A 19165-nucleotide genomic window follows, 5' to 3' on the forward strand; every position below is an offset into this window, starting at 1 on the left:
AAATCATTAGCATTTTGTCCATTTTCCTCTTTTGGCTTCCAACTGCTCCAGATATGAAGCATCTTAAAAGGGAAACTGTGGCATCTGGAGCACCCCTCACCTCAGAGGCAACTTCACCCAAATCTGATGGGTTCCACACTACAGCTTCTGAATTTGATGTACTGCAGAGCGCACTAATCCCACCAATGCGATCACACCACCTCTGGTGCCTGGCCCATTAAAGTGGGATCAGTTTAACCAAATGACAGCGCTCTACTATAATTCTAAATTTCTAGATTCATGTATGTGAGTTTTAACAAAGCATATTAAATAGCAACAAACAAACCTGATCAGTGATAGCCTCTTGCTTGCCCAGCAGTTGTTAGGATATACGGCACGGAAACAGGCCATTCGGCCTAACCAGTCCATGGCAGTGGTTATGCTCCAGTAGTGCCTCCTCCCATCTTTCCTCATCTAAATTTATCAAAACCATCTATTCCCTTCTCCCTGATATCCTTGTCTAATTTCCCCTTAGGTGAATCTATACTATTCACTTTAACCACTCCCTGTGATGCAGAGTTCCACATTCTCACCACTCTCTGGCTAAAGAAATGTCTTCTTAATCCCCGATTGGATTTCATGGTGACTGTCTTATATTGGTGGCCTCTAGTTATGCTCTTCCCCACAAGTGGAAACATTCTCTCTCTATCCACTCCATAAAAACCTTTTACAATTGTAAAGATCTTTATTAGATCACCGCCCCCCTCAGCCTTTTATCAAGAGAAAAGCCCGTTAACCCTTTCCTGATAGGTACACCCATGTTTTTCTGGTGTCAACCTTCTCTGCACCTTCTCCAGTGTTTCTATATCTTTTTCATAACATGGTGACCAAAACCACATCCAGTACTTTATACAACCACGTTTCAATGATATATGGTGTGAAAAGTGGACATTGGCCACATTATTTCTCAATGTGTTAACCAGGTGGATTCCCCTCTCTTCCCTAACCCTCTTCCTTTGAGTGAAGTTATTATCTTTATATCACTGTCAAAAACACAATCAATATTCCATGTTACCAGATTATGCAAAGCTTCACAAGATGGGGCTTTGTGCATCTGTTTAAACACCCGTGTTCAGAACTTTGATTTCTCCAAATTCAGAACATTGTGAGGGCAACTCATCACTGAACAGATTCCAATCTGATCTCCACTTTACATGGAATTTCTGGCTGACTCCCAGAGCTCACTTCAAATGTCACACATCAGTCTACCAGCTGCTAGGGGAAAGGGGTTAGGGGATAGTCTTGCGGGAGGGAATGGAGGTTGGAGAGTCGGGAGTCATAGACAGGTGAGGCTTTTCTTGAGAGCTCAGATGAGGATCCTAGTGCCACACCTTGGAAAACACCTTCATCGCTCCAGTTAAAATGCCACCCATGACCTACTGACGCCCAGGACCCCATTAGCCTTTAGGCCCAAGTTTGGTGGGCACCTGCCACCAAAACCAGCAACATTAGAATCAGACCTCAGCACCAACCAAGTGGGAAATGGAGCCCTTCCATTTTAACTGCTCACCTGATCCATTTCTGCTCAGTGGGAACAGTTAAAATCCACCCCAGCCCCAGTTCATCCTTTCATTCACTCCTGCTGTTAAAAGGCAGAGTTACCACGCTACTCTGAAGGCCCTCTGCTGGTGAGTGGTCCTTCTATTTTATACAAGGCACAACAAGCATTGAACAATCCACTTCAGCCACTTAGGAACAGGAGGGCGCCTCTCAGCAACTCAAGCCAGGCTCCTCTATCCAATTAGCTCGTGGCTGATCTGCAGCTCAATCTCAATCTGCCTTAGCTCCATATACCTCGCCACCCTCACCAACAACAGCACATCGCTCAATCTTGCGAGTTCTAATTGCCCCGGTATCTGCAGCCTTCTGAGGAAAGCAAATTCCCGGGGCTCCATGTTTACCATCCGCCTGGGCTAGGATCAGAGGCTGGCAGGCGCTAGAGGTTGTGCCTCCAGCCTGTCGTACCGGGTATGGGGTGGTGGGGGGTGGAGAGAAGCAGCTGGGATACCCGCCCACACACACACAGTGGGTCCACTCATTAAGGGCCTATTGAGGCCAATTCCAAAAGGCCGTGGGAGACAGTCTAGCTGGTTGGAGATGATCAGTGCAGTTCAGGGGCCCAGCAGCTCATACTGGCTGCAAAAGCCATTCCTTTATTTTAAATACAGGGACATTTGGGAGAGGGTGCCTCTTTTTTTGGAGCACCCTCTCTCTCACTGACCTCCCATCACAGTCGGCTGCTCCTTCCAAGCTCAAAGGCCTCTGATTGGCCTTCCAGTTTCGAAAGGGTTAATCAGAGGCCTTAACTGAACAGTGATCCCACCTTTTGGCCATTAATTGGTCATTCGAGGGAAAAGCACATGGAGTGACGGTTTTCCCAGGCTTCTGAACCATAGAATGGTTACAGCACAGGAGGAGGCCATTCGACCTGTCGTGTCTGTGCTGGCGCACAGCAAGGGCAGCTCATCTTTTTCCACAGGCCCTGTCATTTTGAGCCCGTGGTCATTTCCCCACCCTGAATGGCCTCGCTTCTGATTTCCGCTACTGCTAGGCCCCATGTTCAAAAACCTTGCCCAGGTTTAGCCTAAAAGTCTACCCTTTCTGGGAGGATCCTTCACGGAACCAGTTTGGGCCACCTCAGCCCCACTTTGCCAACGCTCACAGGGCACAGATTCAGAATTTGTCATGAAATCAGCCTCTAGACAGGGATAGCTGGGATGGGAAATGAAATGTTCACACTGATGTCGGAGGGAGTATCTGACAATACGTTTGGGGGCGGGGAGAGGGAGGTTAAAACACTTTACTGTGTTTGGGAGGAGTAGAGGGTGTGTCCCTTCAGTGAATCTGGGGTTGGTTGATAGGGATTACCGAGTACCATTTCCCAGCATGAGCAAGCACCTCCCTTATACACACACAAAAAAAAGCAAAGAATATGACAAGATGAACTCTTCTTTCAATACTAGATTGAACCCAAAATGGTCACTAATCACAGCACGAGGTTACTGTGATCACAATATCGCTGAAATAATTCCATCTGTTGAAAATTTTTTTAAAGGATTTCCTAGCTCCAAGATTTTACTTCCTATTTCAATTGGTGCTAATTGGATAAAATGAAAGAATACAATTGGTCATCTTTGGTACTCTGGCATTCTGGTGGTCATTACGATCAATTTGAAAGCATCGAGTGACTGCTGGATGTTACAAGCTATACCAGAAAACATCTGCACTCCCTTTTTAAAACAACACAATTGATTTCAAACCACCATTGCCTCCCAGCAAACATTTTTTCCCTTGTTCGATTGTGATAGTTCTGAAACAGCTCAGCTGATGATCTTCAAACCCCAACTCCATGTGACTTTGCACCATCAAATGCTACATGCACACACACATACATGTGCACACACACGCATACTTACACACACACACATACATACTTGCACACATACATACTTACACACACACACACACACATACATACTTGCACACACACATACATACTTGCACACACAGACATACTTGCACACACACATACATACTTGCACACACACATACATACTTGCACACACACATACATACACACTTGCACATACACACACACACTTGCACATACACACACACACTTGCACATACACACACACACTTGCACATACACACACACACTTGCACATACACACACTTGCACATACACACACTTGCACACACAAACACATACTTGCACACACAAACACATACTTGCACACATAAACACATACTTGCACACACACACAAACACATACTTGCGCACACACACACACAAACACATACTTGCACACACACACAAACACATAGTTGCACACACACATAAACACATACTTGCACACACACACAAACACATACTTGCGCACACACACACAAACACATACTTGAACACACACACAAACATATACTTGCACACACACACAAACACATACTTGCACACACACAAACACATATTGCACACACACACAAACACATACTTGTACACACACACAAACACATACTTGCACACACACAAACACATCTTGCACACACACACAAACACATACTTGCACACACACACAAACACATACATATTCATACACATGAACGCGTACACACACGCACACCATCTTCAGAGAAGTTAACCATACCGCCGCTAAGTGGGCCAGCAGTTTGCAGAGAAACAAAAAACACAAGATGGTTAATGGGAGAACGTTGTAGCAGAAAGCAGCAGTCGATGTCCCTGGAAATGTAGAATATCCCACATTTTTCAACAAACATTATTATTGCCGAAAAGAGAGACATGTTGCCGAAGCTTTGTATCTGGCACTAATCAGATCATTGCATTTGCAAGAATACCAAATTTCAACAATCACAACTAAAAGCTTCGGTAACATTGTCTCTTTTCAGCAATATTCAAGATCTGTACTACCAAACAAACCTTACTGCTTTGAAAGCTCCCAAGTTTAAAATGCACTAACCTAGTCAGCCCCATATTGTTATTTTAACTGTTTCTGACATTCTTGGCCCAGGAGCCGACAGATGTTTTCTCAGGTTAGAAGCTAGACTGACATGATCAGGCAGAGGGACCCTTGTACACTATGTCCAGCAGCTATGGTGTAGCCGAGGCTATTGTTGGTTCTAATCCAGCCTTCTTAACAAAGTCCCCATCAAACCCCTCCGTGAACATTGGCAGGGCACAACAACAGAGATGACAGACGGCTCCCTATCAGCTTGGAAACAGGCCAACTGTGTGGCAATCAATGGCTGCAGTAGGACATTTCCCAAACAGGCTCCTGTGACTCTAGGCCAACTGCAGCAGGTTCCATGTGAAACCTCCCCATCTCCGTAAGGAGCCACTCAATGAAAAGAGACTGACCTTAGAAATAAATTCAACACGGGCTATATTCCATAACGTGGTAGGAGTACAAATTGAACATTGTCCCTCCTACTGCTGACTTACCATTCAAAAGAGTCATATTTATAAGAAGTAATCATCCCATCTGTAGAACCTCATGTCCTATAACACAATTAAATATATTTCCTTGTGTGAAAGTGATGAAGGGTAAAAAACCCAACGGTAAATCGATCTTTTAAAATATATAATCCAACAACTCAAAGAGCTCTGTAAAACGGAATGAAATCATCAAATAATATTTTATATTATTTACAAGAGTTTTTATTAGTGAAAATCATTAGAAATTTTCTCCCTATTCTTTTACTTTGGGTTCCCCTTAAAAAAGTGAAGCAGATTGAGTCTCTTGTAAACTGAGCCTCTTGAACAAGGAACAATAGCTATCCCTGGTCAGCAAAGATCATGGGGCTGCCCAACATTGTTTTCCAACCCTCAATAATTGCCTCGCCATCCAATCAAAGAGTCTCAGCTAAAAATAGATGAAGCAGCAACAATTAAAAACAACACTTAAAACATTTACCCATAAGGGGTTAAAATCCCCCTTTCTAGCATTATGTTGCAAGGTTCTTGAATTCAGATATGAGGGTGGTAATTCGCCATTACCTGCACATAATCTAGTTGCCCAGTCAGAGCTGAGCTGAAGTTGAGGAACTAGGGCAGTGATTTATACAAACTTGGGTCTTTCTGTTATAGGCGTTAATGTTAAAGCAGTAACTGTCTTCCTCCCAAACAGCCTCCCTTATGGAAGGTGCTCGAGGTAATGAATTTACCCATTTGCCCAACCTGCTGACACTTGTACATTAACATTTCAGAGCCAGACCTGCCCTTTACTGTCAAATAATCTTTGACCCAATCATTTTTTAAACACAGAGAATGGTACCAAAGGCCACTCAATTCTCAATGAATAGTTGGTTAGATCTGTTCAATTTAATATATCCCCACCAACCCCAGAAATCAATGAAGCCACAATCTGCTTGTTGGCCAGAACAAATCTCTGATAGAATATAAGAACATAAGAAATAGGAGCTGGAGTAGGCCAATTGGCCCTTTGAACCCGCTCCGCCATTCAACAAAATCATGGGCTGATCTTCCATCTCAACTCCACCTTTCCACACAATTCCCATACTGAATACTGCTGAAAAAAAGACATGTTGTTGAAGCTTTTCACCTTGCACTCATCAGGACAGTTCGCAAAATGTAAAGGGATCAACAATTTATACCGCATGAGAAGAGGGTGTTGATTGGTTGGCAAGTGGACTCTGATTGGTAGAGGCACTGCCATGGAGAATGCACAAATTAACTGATGACCGAGAGTTAACTACCAAGCTTTGTTTAAATTCAAACCGGACATGTTGTTGAAGTTTTTTAACCTGCGTCTTCCACAATACTCAAGTTCTGCACTACCAAACAACCATTTGAATTCCCATATTCCTTAATTTCCTTAGTACCAAAAGATCAATGACTTGGATATACTCAATGACTGAGCATCCACAGCTCTCTAGAAAATCGCAAAGATTCACAACCCTTTGAGTGAAGAAATTTCTCATCATCTCAGCCCTAAATGACCGACCCTTTCTCTGAGACCCCTAGTTCTAGATTCCTCAGCCAAGGGAAACTTTTCTTCAGTGTCTACCCTGTCAAGCCCCTTAAGAATTGAATATGTTGCAATTGGATCGCCTCTCATTCTCTCCAGGGAATGTAGGCCTAGTCTACGGAATCTCTCCTCCATAGGACAATCCCCTCATCCTAGGAACCAGTCTGGTGAACCTTTGTTGCTTAGACAAGCTTATTATCTTGGGTGATTGAACGATTAAGAGGATACTTCCTTCCATGAAGTAGCAGGCTTTCATGTTGGATTTCTCCTCTTTATGTAAAGTTAGGTGAAATATAATATTGAAATTTTGGCAAAAATGTTTGACAGCTGCTTTCGTTTGTCAAGGCCTACAAAAGGAGAGCTGCTGCATTAAGGATAGAATCTGAAATCTCTTGGAGTTGTTCATTTCAGCACCATGGGTTGGAGAGGCACAGCTTGAAGCCTATTTTCAGCCACTGTACAGGATGGGAAAGTCTGCAGAGGTGTCTCCACTGGACTGCTGTCATGTACTTCTACAGCTAAGAGTGGACCAGTTCCTTGTCTACACAACTTGCAAAGACTGTTCGGCTATGCCACAGGAGAGCTGGTATATTTAGATATAGAACACGCTTCTATCTTCAAACCCGCTCTTGAACAAGAGCTGCTACCTGCAGTTTTAAAGAAAACAGCCTTGCTTAGTCATCCAGGTAGTTGTGTGGGAGGTTGCGGTGTAGCAACATGTGATAACCATTAAAAACATAACCCTCTGGATAGGCCAGTGTTGTGGTTCAGCCTGCCACAACTTAGCTTATCAAAATGTTTGATAGTAACACTATCAGCCAAGCAACACGAATCACCTAGGGGGAATCATTTGATTGGGTAAATGTGCTTCCTTCTCTATTTTATACCCAACGCTAGCATTGCATAGCACTATATATATATATGTCCATTATACTTCAGAATACTACATAATTTAGCCTTAGCATCTTGTCAATCAGTGAAATGGATCTGGTGGTTCCTGGCTCCCACTCATCTTTCCATCAACTAGTTCAGACATTAAGAATGGAGTACAGGGTGAGGGCAGCCATTTTTCCCATCAGCCCAAACAGATGGTGTATAATTGGTTCTAGCATGGATTCTAGTGCGTCTTTTTGAACTCCTGAGGGAGACCAGGGGTAATGAAACCATATTCCAGAACCCACACTACTCATACTATTAACCTGCTGCACTCCACAGATGCATTATCCTTATAACCTTCAAATTCTCAATTAGATACTGGCCCAGCTCATACGTGAACTGATTTGACTGATAGTCTATTCCATGCGTCCACTAGCGAGTGCACATACATAAAAAATCTTTTATGCTGAAAGTTTCACGAAACCTTTCATTTCTATTGAAGCCTGCTATTTTGTCCCTCGCAATCCAAAATGGCCTGTTCCTCTCTGAAAGATCCAAGTTCCATTTTGCAGATTACAATTTACAGCTTCAAATCACGGAATCAATCTGACCAAATATCTCTCCAACACGTCACATCAAAGCACTCAAAGTCATTTTGCCCATATCTATTTGCCTAATAGATTTCTTCCCGTGATGCAACACAACACTGAATACTAATTTTTCACCCTACCAGACAGTTTCTGACACTTGCATCAGTTATTGACAGTCAACACCAAACCAAAGCACAAGAGAATCAAGAAAGCCTCCTAAGTTCACTTTATTTCAACTTAAACTGCAAAAGATTTATTTATGGATTTAATTACATTGATCTCAGATGAAGGGATTAAATGGGTTCAAAATAGTCACAATGAATATAAACAACCGGGAGAATCAAGAATGGTTCCAGGGAGGAGGAACTCTGATAACGTGGATAGATCGGAGAAGCTGGGGATTGTTTCCCTTGGAGAAGAGAAAGTCGAGAGGAGATCTGAGAGAGGTGTTCAAAATTACGAGGGGTCTGGGCAGAGTAGATAGGGAGAAACTGTTTCCATTGGCAAAGGAGTTGAGAACCAGGGGATTCAGATTTTTAAATGATTGGCAAAAGAACCAGAGGCAACATGAGGAAAGGCTTATTTTTTTTTTTAAAAACACAACAAGTGGTTAGGATCTGGAATGCACTGCCTGCGAGTGTGGTGGAGGCATGTTCAATTGTGGCTTTCAGAAGGGAATTGGATAAGTACAGAGTGTAAAATAAAATTTGCAGAGCTACGGGGAAAGAGCAGGGGAGGGGGATAAGCTAAATTACTCCTGCAGAGAGCTGGCACAGTTTTGATGGGCTGAGTGGTCTCCTTCTGTGCGGTAACTATTCTACGATTCTTTGATCAGGTTCCCCACCCCCTGACATACCTAGTAAAGATACAAGTTGAGATTTCGGTGTTCAAACTAGGTTAACTCCAATGTAAAATGAGCATAAGTCACAGTCATAACTGTATCCAACCTCTGCTGCTCTAGAGCCAGGGATTGTTGAAATAAGATGAGGTGAATCCCCTGCCAACCTCTTTCCTTCCTTTTGGTCACCTAAACTGCTCACTGAATGTCTACTTATCTAGCTATCTGCAAAATATCATGTGACTACACACATCCTGTCTCCAAATCATATGTATTTGCTGTCACATTTTGTATGTCAACATTTAGAATGGAAAGTCCCCAAGTAAATACTGCAATTATCATGGTAAGATCCTAAAAATCAACAAGTCAACATTTCACGGTCAACTTGAACAAAACTAAATCGCTTGGAATGCTTTCTGAAAATACGTCGCCCTTTTCTTCTCCCCCCGGTAATTGAAATGTGCTATTTTCCTAAAATAAGCTTTTAACCAACGCTTTATTTCAGGAAAGCCTGTTACTTATTATAAATGTAACAACAACTCTTCCTCTTCTATTACCAACTTCTTGCAGACAAACACAATAGCACTTCTGACCTGGCTTTCTGTTCAGGGTTAGGGGACAAAATAAAAATATCGCTCTTCAATTCGGTTTTAAAAATCCTGCTCAAAAAATCTTTCTCCGAGCCACTTTTGAGGCTGAAGGAGTTTTTAAAGATTTATATAAAACCTAGAAGCAACGTGAACCTTTGAGCACTTGATGACTCGAGCGCTTTTAAAAAAGAAATAATGAATTTTCGGTATGTGGGCGTCACTGGCACTGTCACTTATCATCCACCCTGAGTTGCCCAGGGAAAGTGGTGATACAACTGAGTGTTTTGTTGGGGCAGTTCAGACTCATGTCGTTGTAGGACTGGAGTCACATATAGGCCAGACAGGCAGGTTTCAGTCCAAAAAGAGACTTGAATCCGTATAGCGTCTTTCGCAACCTCAGGATGCCCCAAAGCGGTTTACAGGCAATGAAGTACTCTTTGAAACGTTATGACTGTTGCGATGTAGGAAATGTGGCATCAGATTTGCTACAGCAAGCTCCCACAAACAGCATAAATAATAATAATAGATAAACGACTAGATTAGCTGTTTTTGTGATGTTGATTGAAGGATACAAATGAACTAGTGGTTTTTTTTTATATAATAACAACCAGGTAGGTTCATGGCCATGTTGATGATCTTATATCCAGGTTATTTTTGAAAACTGGACACAAACTTTCAAACCAGCATTGAATCAAAGAATGGTTATAGCTCAGAAGGAGGCCATTCAGCCCATCGTGCCTTTGCTGGCCCTCTGCAGGAGCAACTCACCGAATTCCACTCCCCTGTCTTTTCACCATAGCTATTGGGGTGAACTGAATTATTACTTTATTAGTCCAGTAATATCACTACCACAGTACTATACCAGATATTGCAGTACTGTGTTTTTCTACAAAAATCTATATTTACGATAAAGTTCGTTCAAGTCAGTAAACTCACTAATAATAGCGCACTAATCATAATTTATTTGCTTCTGACGCACAGATGTTTCTGAATGGACAGTTGCTTTTAACCAAAATACTCCTAGACTCTGAAATCCCATCCTCTTGTTACCAGATAAAAGCAAAATACTGCAGAAGCTGGAAATCTGCAGTAAAAACAGAAAATGCTGGAACAACTCAGCAGGTCTGGCAGCATCTGCGGAGAGAGACACCTGAGTTAACATTTCGAGTCCGTATGACTCTTCTTCAGAGCTCTTGACACTAGACACTGGCTGCACCACTTGGTTCCCTTTCAACCTCCCACTACAGCGGGTTATTAGAAAGGAAAATGAAATGTTGGCGTTTATTGCTAAGAGAAAGGAAGCATAAAAGTAGGAAAGCATTGCTACATCTGTACAGGGCATTAGTGAGGCCACATCCAGAGTACTCTGTACAGTTTCAGTCTCCTTACTTAAGGAAGGATATAATTGAATTAGAACCAGGTCAGAGAAGACTCCCTCTCTCTGATTCCTGTGATGAAGGGGTTATCTTATGGGGAAAGGTTGAGCAGGGGTTAAGCCTATACCCATTGGAATTTAAAAGAAAGAGAGGTGATCTTATTGAAACATACAAGATCCCGAGGGGACTTTACAGGGTGGATGCTGAGAGGATGTTGCCCCTTGTGGGGGGGCGGGGGTCTAGGACTAGGGGGCACAGTTTAAAAATTGGGGGTCTCCTATTTAAGTCTGAGATGAGGAGAAGCTTTTTCTCTCAGAGAGTCATTAGTCTGTGGAATTCTCTTCCTCAAGGTCATTGAATGTATTCACAACTGAGTTAGACACATTTTCGATCGGCAAGGAAGTCGAGGGTTATGAAGGGAAGGCAGGAGAGTGGATTTGAGGTTACCGTCAGATCAGCCACGGTCTCATCAAATGGCAAAGCAGGCTCGCGAGACTGAATAGCCTACTCTGTAGTATAAGGGTCTGCCACATATAGAGTTAACGTGGGACTGAGTACAGTACTGCCCACACAGTGATGTAAGAGAAAGCATGATGTGCCTAGGGGTCAGTCTGGTGTTGGACAGAGCCATGTGCACAAGCTTGAATCCTTTACTGTATTTATGTACATAGTTCTTGTAATTAATAAATACATACAGTTAACCTACTTACGACCATGGAGACTTCATTACGACCTATTGAAAGGTATCGAACATACTACAACATGGTGGCAGCAAAACGAAAAACCCAAAACCTTGCAAAAAATGCAGGGAAGAAACAAAATCTTGCAAGTCCAAAGAAAAATTTGAAGAAACATTCTGACCTGAAGAAAAACTCAAGAAGCAAGTGTGCAGGGAAAAATCGCCCAGGAAAGCTCTAAAGAAAGGCTTGGAAGCTGAAGGCAGAAATTTAAAATTCCTCACTGCAGCAGAAGGATCCATAGGATTTCTTGGAATTCCAGCCTCAATTCCCGGATTGCAGAGTCAGCAGACTGAGCAGGGGTGAGCCAAAATTGTTTAAATTCTAGGAAACAGCAAGCTCTGAGAAACTTTTAAATAGCTCAGTGGTCAGAAATTGCCGTGGGTAAAACTAGATTCCCCAGTCGGCATCTGGTGCTCAGCGACCAAGCTCGCTCTGAAAAGAATGAATGAATTTGGAAGAATTGCGAGTCAGCTTTAAAGACCAGCAAAGGCCAGGATTCAACACATTTACTACCCTAAAGCAGAGCGCTAAAACAGAGACGTCTGCAGCCAGTTGAACCAAGCAGCCATTGTATAAAACATTTTCAAGGCTCAGCCTTGCAGCGGGAGCCAGCAAAACCGGCAAGCACGGATAAACACTTTATCTTCAAATGGACGGTGGTGCCATCTTGAATTTCAGCCACTTCTTAAAGCTGAGCCTACACTTTAACATTTTTAACCATGGATCAAAAATCCAACTTACCAGATCAGTTTGGACTCATCCAAGGGCCAAGCCTAATGGAAAATTGGGCGTTCTGGAAAAGAGAATTTTTACCCTGCCGGAGTACATCAGGTCTAAGTAGAAAAGTCAGGAAACGTCCAGATTATTACCTTTTTAATACTGATTTGATGAACTTGCTGATGAAGTAATCCTAATGTAGTGCATTGATGAATCCTCAGCTAGTTTCGAAGAAATATTAAAAGCTTCTGACGAACATTTTAATCTTCAAGTTGTGGAGCGCATAGAGCTTAAAAAGAGGCACAGAAAACCCATAGTAAAGCACCGAAAGGATGAAAGACAATACTCGAATAAACCACATGAGGGCACCAAAGAGGCAGGGAACTTTCTGGAAGTCTCAAAAATATATCCTTTTGGAAATTACAACCAACACATTAGCTGAACTGCAACAGCAGGTGACCATGCAGAGCAAGCAGCTGGCTGTAAGTGAAGGAAAGCTATCTCATAAAACCCAAAATGAACAAACCCTGTAAAAGGAAAATGAAATAAGGTGAGAAAATGATATCAGGACTGAATTGCAAGATTTGAAATTCAAGATTCAAGCTGAGTGTATACCTTTGGAAATGCATGAGCCACTAAAGTCATCAATGAACCAGGCTGTTCAAGACCTGAACAAACAAGTTCTTGAGGTACCACAGAAGTACGAGAAAGAGACTATAGAGCTGAAGAAAGTGGTTGAACATTTAGAGGAATACTTGGAAAAACATTACCCTTCCAAGGAGACATATGAGAGATGAAAAGTAGACTCTCTCATAAAAGAGCATGAGGAGTTTCAAAAACAGTTAGCGGAAGCATAATTATAGAATGTGAGCCTGAATATTATCACAGAGGAATTATCCTCTGACAATGAAAAACTGATCAATGTAGAGAATCAACTTGCATGTATGAAAGATGTGTCCGATAAGGAAAAACGAGAACTAATGAGAACACTGGAGTGCCGCTCACAGAAAGTAGAATACTTGGAAGTGGACATGAACCACTTAAATGATGAACTTGTGGAAACAAATTCAACAAAAATGGATTTCAATTAAAACTTGATTAACTTTAGGAATCAAAAAGTCTCGAGTGAGCATCATGCAAAATGCATCAGCAGGAGAAAGAATTGCTGATGAATCAGAACAGTTGATTGAAAACAGAATTACAACCAAAACTTTATGAACTTCGGTCCAATCTGAACAACATGAAAGATGAGATGCACCCTATGGAAGAGCAAATCCAGGGTTTAAAAGCAGGTAAGGTGAATTCTACGGAACAGATCGACAATCCAACGAATGAATTGGAAGAGTCGAAGGAGACTGCAGTGGTTCAAGGCAGCAGCTCACCACCACCTTCTCAAGGGGCAACTAGGGATGGGCAATAAATGCTGGGCCCAGCCAGCGACGCCCACATCCCGTGAATGAACTTTTAAAAAGTCAGTGACCATGGAAGAAAGATTTGGAAAAGAACTGATTGGCCAGGTGAAGTTGTTAAACTTATACAAGAGTTGCGCAGATAACCCAAACAAAAAAAACGAATGAATGAATTCAGGAGAATTGCGACTAAAGAGTCAGCTTTACAGACCAGCAAAGCCCAGGATTCACTTACCAGAGTAGTTGCTGAGCTGAATGAAAAGATTCATCAACTCAAAAAAAAAACAACTGGAAAAGAAGAAAATAATCAAAAATTTGGCTAAAATTGTGAAACAAATGAGAATGAAGGCTCCATTGTTGAAATGTGAACTTCCACACGACTCACCGCTAGCCACATGTTGAAAGAAAAGGAAAAAACACCATGGGGACGAGCACAGCCTTCATCCACCTCCGAAAAGATGGGGTAAATCAACAACTACCTATCACCGCAACTGCTGAATCGACAAAGAGTGGTTCAATACCAAGGGATGGAAAAAAGGAGGATGAAAAGATACCCAGATGCCAGAACAACCTTCAAATCAACAGAATTTACCTGCAATGACAGAGCCTACCACTCCTCCGACAGTAGTGCCAATGAGATATGGAAGGCTTATAAGGCCTCCAGGTTGCCTGACCCTTTGAGAGTTGAAGCGGGGAGATGGGGGTAGTAATAACCTAAGTACATGGGGTAGACTAAAATAACTTGAAATACATGGGTTAAAGGCTTGGAGGAGATGTAGTATAAGAGTCTGGCACATGTAGGGTTAACGCGGGACTGAGCACATTACCGCCCACATATTGATGCAAGAGAACACATGACCCGCACCTAGGGGTCAGTCTAGTGTTGGACAGAGCCGTGTGCACAAGCAAGCACGGAGACAGCTCCTAGCTTGAACCCTTTACTGTATATCCGTACATATTTCTTGTAGCTAATAAATACACACAGTTAAACTATTAAGGATACGAAGATTTCATTAAGGCCTACCAAACCTACAACACACTCCTGCTCCTAATTCTCGTGGTCTTGTGCACTCCCCCAGTCACACTCCACATCCCGCGTTCACAGTTCTATCTGAAAAACTGAGAAATTAGTGTCCCTGGTAATACCGCTTACCATAAAATCCCCATTCCTATAACAACCTTACAATTCTCCGACTCCCTATAAGCAATGCAGCAGAAATTCCACTGACTAAAACAGGACTTCTGGCTTATTTTGTGCTTGGAAAGCTATTTGACAATAAGAACTGTTGACAAACAACCTGCTTCCATTTGTGGAGCCTGGTGTTTCTATAGCTTCTGTAAGTGCCCATCTTGGACAGCTTGTGGTATTATTTGTGGTGATAATGAGATATAGAGGAGCTACCGGGCACACTCTCGTGAGAAAAGGGTCTCGAAAAACCTCCAGCTATCAGTTAAAACCAGAGAGGTAAATGGCACCAAGGCCCACATCAGAATCCACAGCTAGGAAATGATTCAGTGTTAACGGGCAATGCACCAGGACATGTCTCTGCTGACTGGAGTTTGTCAGGACTGTAATGTCTGATGGGAAACAAACTGTTACTGAATGTCTGTGCCTGATCAGACTAATCCAGCAATGGAAGTGTAGAAACACGCTCTGGGAGGCTACTTAGTCAAACAAAACAAACTTTATTTACGCAAGAGCTTTTGTGTTTGCTTGTATCCATCCAGCACCTCATACAACCATCTTTTACCTAGGGAACCCCCTGCCCTAGGATTTATTCTCCCGCGCTAGCCACACATTGGTTGAACAAATCACGTGACCCTCCCCCCCCCCACCTATTCAGCTGAACTGATCTTAAAGTGACAGTCATCACAGGAACCCAATACAAAACTCTACACAACAGCCAGAGGGGGGAAAAAAAAAATGAAAGACTTGCATTTACATAGCGACTTTCACAACCGCAGGCCATGCCCAAAGTGCTTGATGGCCAATGTAGTACTTTTGAAGCACGGTCACTGTTTTAATGTAGAAAACCGCAACAGCCACTTTTGCACACAGCAAGCTCCCAAAAACAGCAGTGTGATCATGGCCGGATAATGTGTTTTTGTGGTGTCGGCCTCAGAATAACTGTGCTATGGGATCTTTCCCATCCATGTAAGGCCAGAGGGGGACCATGGTTTCATGCCTCATCCAAAAGATGGCACCTCCGACTGTGCAACACTCACTCTGTTTGGCATGTCGGCCTGGATTTTATTTGTGCGCCTAGGGTGAGACTTGAACCCACAACCCCGCGGAGCCACAGCTGACACACAAACTTTGCTGATAAATTTGAACGGGCCGAATTCAAAAAAAAAGTGAGGGATGAATTAAGGCAAAGGGATCAGGGAGGCTGTTTCTCAACCATTCAGCCCAAGATGAAAGCAACAACTTTAAAAGGAATAATGCTGGCCTTGCAGAACATGTATAATCCAAAATTTTAATTCAATCGCCATTGCTGAATTAAGTTACTAGCTTCTTTGCAGTGGCGACACTCAGAATTAATCCTGCTTCGCTTTACTAACTGCTCTCAATTAATTTTTGTTGCACCAATGTTTTCGTTGCAATCTTTTAACTGCAGATTAAACAAGCTACCTGCCAGAAAAATGATCCTATACATAAAAAGGAAGGAACCACCTGTCTGCATGCAGCTGTGAACCCAAAACAACAATAACAACAAGTTTAAACTGTCACATTCACTTTTCACAGAAGCGTGTTGGCTGCAGCAGCTCCCGTCACTCACGAAACCAGCAGCCAATTAAATCATGGCTGTCACCCGAATACAAGATGCTGATGGGCTTGAAGAGCTTTGCAGAGGAAGGAGGTCAGTTTTAGATGCTCACAAGCACTTGGTTTCGGGTTATGAAAAAGACACTGACCAGCCCCACTTTATCCAAGGCACTCGAGTGGACAACAAATCTCCTCTCAGTCGTCTTTTCTCCAAGGAAATCAGTCCTAACTGGGCCAATTTATCTTTGTAACTGAAGTTCTTCATCCCTGGAACCTTGAATCTTTTCTGCACTCTCTCCAATTCCTTCACATCTTTTCTAAAGTGTGGCACCAGAACTGTTTGCAATGCTCTCACTGAGGCTGAACTAGTGTCTTATACAAATTCAACATAACCTCCTTGCTCTATGCCCCATTAATAACGCCTAGGGTACTGTATGCTTTATTAACCACACTCTCAACCTGTCCTGTCACCTTCAAAGATTTATGCACATATACACCCAGGTCTCTCTGCTCCTACACCCCCTTTAGGGTTGTAACCTTTATTTTATATTGCCTCTCCATGTTCTCCTACCAAAATTAATCACCTCATATTTCTCCACACTGAACTTCATCTGCCACCTATCTGCCCACTCCACCAACTCGTTTATGTCCCTTTGAAGTTCTACACTGTCCTCCTCACAGTTCACAAAGCCTCCAAGCTTCTTATCATCTGCAAATTTTGAAATTGTGCTCCATACACCCGGGTCATGAATATATATCAATAAAATCAAGGGTCCCAACACTGACCCCTGGGGAATTCCTGCCACTCCGCCAATTTCATATCCATGTTGCTACTGTCCCTTTTATTCCATGAGCTACAACTTTGCTGACAAATTCGGCGCGGACAAGATTATCATAGTTTAAGTAAATAGGGAAAATACTAGCAACTCTCAGATTTACATATAATCCAGTGTTAAAAAATGAAAAACGAACAGAATTCACAAAAAGCCAGAAGTCCCTTTAAATACTTGAAATATTAAGCAGAAACTATCACTCAGGAAAACAGATTGTATGACAATTAGCAAGTTATTTATTCACTGCAATTATTATTTTAACAGTGTGCAATTCCTATTATTCAACGATTAAAAGACTGGTATTTTTTTAAAATATAAACGGACAACCATCCTTGGATTTCTCCTGAAATTTCCAAAGTTACACATGGAGCTGCATTAAGAATTGTTTGGAACCTGAGCTACCCCACACAAGCACCACAAACTGTCCCAACCAATCCATTATAACACAAAATGCATAGTACACCAGTGAAGAAACAGGCTTGAAGATCATTTATGCACTGCCTTTATAATAAAGCAAATCAAATCACAATGTACTAACATAGGAACATAAGAATTAGGAGGAGTTGGCCACTTCGAGCCTGCTACACCATTCAATAGATCATGGCCGATCTGAATGTAGCCTCAACCCCATATCCCCGATAACCTTTCACCCCCTTGTTAATCAAGAATCTATCAAGCTCTGTCTTAAAAATATTCAAAGGTTCTGCTTCCCTTGCCTTTTGAGGAAGACCATTCCAAAGACTTGCGACCCTCAGAGAAAATTTCTGTCTTAAATGAGTTCTAGGTTCCCCCACAAGAAGAAACATCCTCTCCACATCCACCCTGTCAAGGCCCCTCAGGATATTAAAAGTTTCAATGAAGCTTAATCAGGGATTTCATGCAGTTTTTCCACATTACGCTGTGGTTTACCAGGGGCCCAGATTTGCTCCCCACCCCCCACCTCCCCACACTCTGTCCTGCCTCAATCTTAGGCACAAGCATGCTTAAAAACTGCCCTCTACATTTGCACCGCTAATGTACTGGTGCCCAGGAATGGGGGTCAAATGCCAATCATGCTCCCTCTGCTTGTTCATGTTCAGAACAGGAGCTGTGACCACGTTGTCGGGAGAACAATCCTTTTCTTCCTCCCTGAAACAGCAACAGAATATGCTGGGAATGCAGCAAGTCTATCAGCATCTGCAAAGAGAAACTGTGGGCTAACCGTTCAGGTGTCACCCCTCGCCAGAGCATTCAGCCTCCATCCGAATCCCTAACCATGTTTTTCACCCCCCCCATCTCTTTCCAGATACCGACTGACTGGGCAGGTACATCCGGAATTTTCTGTTTCTGATTTCCCAGTTCCCTTCTTTTAGAGTATTGCGTGCAGTTCTGGAATCCGCATTATAGGAAAGATGTGATTGCACTAGAGAGAGTGCAGAGGAGATTTACCAGGATGTTGCCTGGGCTGGAGAATTTTAGTTATGAGGAGAGATTGGATAGACTGGGGTTATTTTCCCTGGAGCAGAGGAGATTGAGGGGGGACATGATTGAGGTGTATAAAATTATGAGGGGCATAGATAGGGTAGACAGGAAGGAACTTTCCCCCTTGGTGGAGGGATCAATAACCAGGAAGCATAGATTTAAGGTAAGGGGCAGGAGGTTTAGAGGGGATGTGAGGAGGAATTTTTTAACCCAGAGGGTGGTGGGAATCTGGAACTCACTGCCTGAAAGGGTGGTAGAGGCAGAAACCCTCATAACATTTAAGAAGTATTTGGATGTGCGTTTGCGATGCCATGACATACAAGGCTATGGGCCTGGTGCAGGAAAATGGGATTAGAATAGTTAAGTACTTGTTTGACTGGCGCAGACTCGATGGGCCGAAGGGCCTTTTTCTGTGCTGTAGAC

At 42.7% G+C, this 19165-nt stretch overlaps 1 protein-coding gene across 5 annotated transcripts in view; it reads right to left on the bottom strand.

Moving 5' to 3' along the window:
• Positions 1–19165, bottom strand: part of pik3cd (phosphatidylinositol-4,5-bisphosphate 3-kinase, catalytic subunit delta) — a 200783-nt gene that overhangs the window by 129474 nt on the left and 52144 nt on the right. The gene's annotated exons all lie outside the window — the stretch shown is intronic.

This window comes from Cetorhinus maximus, chromosome 15 (genome assembly GCF_964194155.1).
Source record: "Cetorhinus maximus chromosome 15, sCetMax3.hap1.1, whole genome shotgun sequence".
In the NCBI taxonomy this organism is placed as follows: domain Eukaryota; kingdom Metazoa; phylum Chordata; class Chondrichthyes; order Lamniformes; family Cetorhinidae; genus Cetorhinus; species Cetorhinus maximus.